General features: G+C 23.7%; 1 long non-coding RNA gene across 1 annotated transcript; it reads left to right on the top strand.

The window, feature by feature from the left end:
- On the top strand, positions 1–2,615 carry LOC129793961 (uncharacterized). Its single transcript, XR_008750982.1, has 3 exons — positions 1–142; positions 601–727; positions 791–2,615. It is a non-coding gene; the product is annotated as an uncharacterized LOC129793961 (long non-coding RNA).
- The last annotated feature ends 1,583 nt before the right edge of the window (positions 2,616–4,198 follow it).

The raw sequence follows: 4,198 nt of genomic DNA, 5'->3' as shown, positions 1-4,198 counted from the left end.
GCCAAAAATTTTGACGTTTGAGTCGCCATCGCTTGTGTTTGTTCGAAGTCGAACAATTAAGTGTTTTGTGCTGTTTCTGCCGTGTTATTAGAAAGAAAAGTGTATTAAATCAAGTCAATGCAGAGCTTTATACATAAATGAGGTAAGCAACAATACATATTGATAGGAAAACGGTGAAATCACGAAGAAAATAAGAAAAATTTTGCACGCCATTGACATGTCCGGACCCGGATGATTTTTCAAATCAATTCGCATTGTGGAGAAATTAATCAAATATTTTAACCTAAAATCAAATTATAATCGTGTTTTTGACTACAAATGGGGGCCACCGCCTACCCAGCGTGATTTATTTTTTTAATCTTCTGAAAAATGTGAAAAAAACCCCTTTTTCACAACCAACATAACCTCACTTTTTACTTGTGTTTTTTTTTGTTTGTTTTATCTTGCCCACAGACTTTATGTCTGTCCATGGGCCCCCATTTCTTATGAAATGCTCATCCGTTGTATCATCAACGGCTACTCAGAGTGCCAGAATTAAAAAAAAATCTTTACAAGATCTAATAATAATAATTTATTGATATTAATTTGTCTTCCTTCAAGGGCGTCATCATCGACATCCGGATGTACTTTGGCCTTATCAGCAATATCTTTGGAACACATGAGAATAAAGGCTATCAGGATTTTGTGGAAGGTTGCAGATTTTCCCCATTTTCTTACAATTTTCTTGGTGAGTGCATTGTTATAGAACCCCTTATAAAACCATTTACATAAACATTTTGCATTTTCACAGCAAACGAAGCTGGATGAACGCCTTTGCGTCCGTGATGGACTTTTGAGATGTTCAGCAGGATGTTAGTCAGCATTGAGGAGTAATAGGAAGTACCCTGAGTGGGCGATTGCGTTATCTAGACCAGCAAGACAGCGTATTATATGAGTCGGGGCACAACAGAAGATGACATCTCAACGAGTATCTATCCACTCGTAACTTTCTTACATCACCTCGCCGGGGAAAAAGCATCAATCAATAACAACCCCTTCAAGGCCTCTGAGAATCTCCTTCCGGGCTCATCGTTGTCATTAGAAATCCAACAGCAGTCCCACAAATATGGATGCAATCAAGAAGAACGACAATGCGTGCAGTGGCGCGAATAGGTTATAATGTAGTACAAGAGATACAAAATGTTGGTCTAATATTTTTAAAAGATATTATGTTAAAAGACGGTAATTTTAGCGCCCAGAACGCCAAGAACCCTTTTAGGTAGATAATTCTAAGGTGAAAGATAAAAATTTAGATTTTCCTGAATTCCGTAAATATATTTTGAGTTCTAGCATGAGATTAACTTCTAGTTTCTTACAACTCTGTCTCAAAACAATTAGACAATTAGATAGACAAAACACATTCAATCAATTTTTAAAACACTTACACCTCAATATCTTGAAGGAGAAAGAAAAGAATTCTTGAATTGAGAAAGAAAGATCTTTTTCTCTTTAAAGAATTCTTGAATTAAAAAAGATTCATTATCTTCTTAAGAACATTTGAGTATCTTCAAGGAGAAAGAAAGGAATTCTTTAAGAATTTTTAATTAATTTGTTGAGAAAAAGGATTTTTTTACTTAAAATTAATTCTTGAATTAAAAATGATTTTTTTTCAGTGTAAAGAAATTTAGCGTAATCTTGAAAAAGAAAAGAATTCTTTAAGAATTTTTAATTAATTTGTTGAGAAAAAGGATTTTTTTTACTTAAAATTAATTCTTGAATTAAAAATGATTTTTTTTCAGTGTAAAGAAATTTAGCGTAATCTTGAAAAAGAAAAGAATTCTTTAAGATTTTTTAATTAATTTGTTGAGAAAAAGGATTTTTTTACTTAAAATTAATTCTTGAATTAAAAATGATTTTTTTTCAGTGTAAAGAAATTTAGCGTAATCTTGAAAAAGAAAAGAATTCTTTAAGAATTTTTAATTAATTTGTTGAGAAAAAGGATTTTTTTATTTAAAATTAATTCTTGAATTAAAAATGATTTTTTTCAGTGTAAAGAATTTTAGAGAAGAAAAGAATTCTTTAAGATTTTTTAATTAATTTGTTGAGAAAAAGGATTTTTTTATTTAAAATTAATTCTTGAATTAAAAATGATTTTTTTCTGTGTAAAGAATTTTAGAGTAATCTTGAAAAAGAAAAGAATTCTTTAAGATTTTTTAATTAATTTGTTGAGAAAAAGGATTTTTTTTACTTAAAATTAATTCTTGAATTAAAAATGATTTTTTTTCAGTGTAAAGAAATTTAGCGTAATCTTGAAAAAGAAAAGAATTCTTTAAGATTTTTTAATTAATTTGTTGAGAAAAAGGATTTTTTTACTTAAAATTAATTCTTGAATTAAAAATGATTTTTTTTCAGTGTAAAGAAATTTAGCGTAATCTTGAAAAAGAAAAGAATTCTTTAAGAATTTTTAATTAATTTGTTGAGAAAAAGGATTTTTTTATTTAAAATTAATTCTTGAATTAAAAATGATTTTTTTCAGTGTAAAGAATTTTAGAGAAGAAAAGAATTCTTTAAGATTTTTTAATTAATTTGTTGAGAAAAAGGATTTTTTTATTTAAAATTAATTCTTGAATTAAAAATGATTTTTTTCTGTGTAAAGAATTTTAGAGTAATCTTGAAAAAGAAAAGAATTCTTTAAGATTTTTTAATTAATTTGTTGAGAAAAAGGATTTTTTTATTTAAAATTAATTCTTGAATTAAAAATGATTTTTTTTCTGTGTAAAGAATTTTAGAGTAATCTTGAAAAAGAAAAGAATTCTTTAAGATTTTTTAATTAATTTGTTGAGAAAAAGGATTTTTTTACTTAAAATTAATTCTTGAATTAAAAATGATTTTTTTTCAGTGTAAAGAAATTTAGCGTAATCTTGAAAAAGAAAAGAATTCTTTAAGATTTTTTAATTAATTTGTTGAGAAAAAGGATTTTTTTATTTAAAATTAATTCTTGAATTAAAAATGATTTTTTTCAGTGTAAAGAATTTTAGAGAAGAAAAGAATTCTTTAAGATTTTTTAATTAATTTGTTGAGAAAAAGGATTTTTTTATTTAAAATTAATTCTTGAATTAAAAATGATTTTTTTCTGTGTAAAGAATTTTAGAGTAATCTTGAAAAAGAAAAGAATTCTTTAAGATTTTTTAATTAATTTGTTGAGAAAAAGGATTTTTTTATTTAAAATTAATTCTTGAATTAAAAATGATTTTTTTTCTGTGTAAAGAATTTTAGAGTAATCTTGAAAAAGAAAAGAATTCTTTAAGATTTTTTAATTAATTTGTTGAGAAAAAGGATTTTTTTACTTAAAATTAATTCTTGAATTAAAAATGATTTTTTTTTTCAGTGTAAAGAAATTTAGCGTAATCTTGAAAAAGTAAAGAATTCTTTAAGAATTTTTAATTAATTTGTTGAGAAAAAGGATTTTTTTATTTAAAATTAATTTTTGAATTAAAAATGATTTTTTTCAGTGTAAAGAATTTTAGAGAAGAAAAGAATTCTTTAAGAATTTTTAATTAATTTGTTGAGAAAAAAGATTTTTTTTATTTAAAATTAATTCTTGAATTAAAAATGATTTTTTTTCTGTGTAAAGAATTTTAGAGTAATCTTGAAAAAGAAAAGAATTCTTTAAGATTTTTTAATTAATTTGTTGAGAAAAAGGATTTTTTTACTTAAAATTAATTCTTGAATTAAAAATGATTTTTTTTTCAGTGTAAAGAATTTTAGAGTAATTTTAGAGAAGAAAAGAATTCTTTAAGATTTTTTAATTAATTTGTTGAGAAAAAGGATTTTTTTATTTAAAATTAATTCTTGAATTAAAAATGATTTTTTTTCTGTGTAAAGAATTTTAGAGTAATCTTGAAAAAGTAAAGAATTCTTTAAGAATTTTTAATTAATTTGTTGAGAAAAAGGATTTTTTTATTTAAAATTAATTCTTGAATTAAAAATGATTTTTTTTTCAGTGTAAAGAATTTTAGAGTAATTTTAGAGAAGAAAAGAATTCTTTAAGAATTTTTAATTAATTTGTTGAGAAAAAGGATTTTTTTGTTTAAAATTATTTCTTGAATTAAAAATGATTTTTTTTCTGTGTAAAGAATTTTAGAGTAATCTTGAAAAAGAAAAGAATTCTTTAAGATTTTTTAATTAATTTGTTGAGAAAAAGGATTTTTTTACTTAA

The sequence above is a fragment of the Lutzomyia longipalpis genome, chromosome 3 (assembly GCF_024334085.1).
Source record: "Lutzomyia longipalpis isolate SR_M1_2022 chromosome 3, ASM2433408v1".
NCBI lineage: Eukaryota > Metazoa > Arthropoda > Insecta > Diptera > Psychodidae > Lutzomyia > Lutzomyia longipalpis.
Note: the sequence above shows the minus strand (reverse complement) of the source record. Positions and strands in the feature narration are given on the sequence as shown.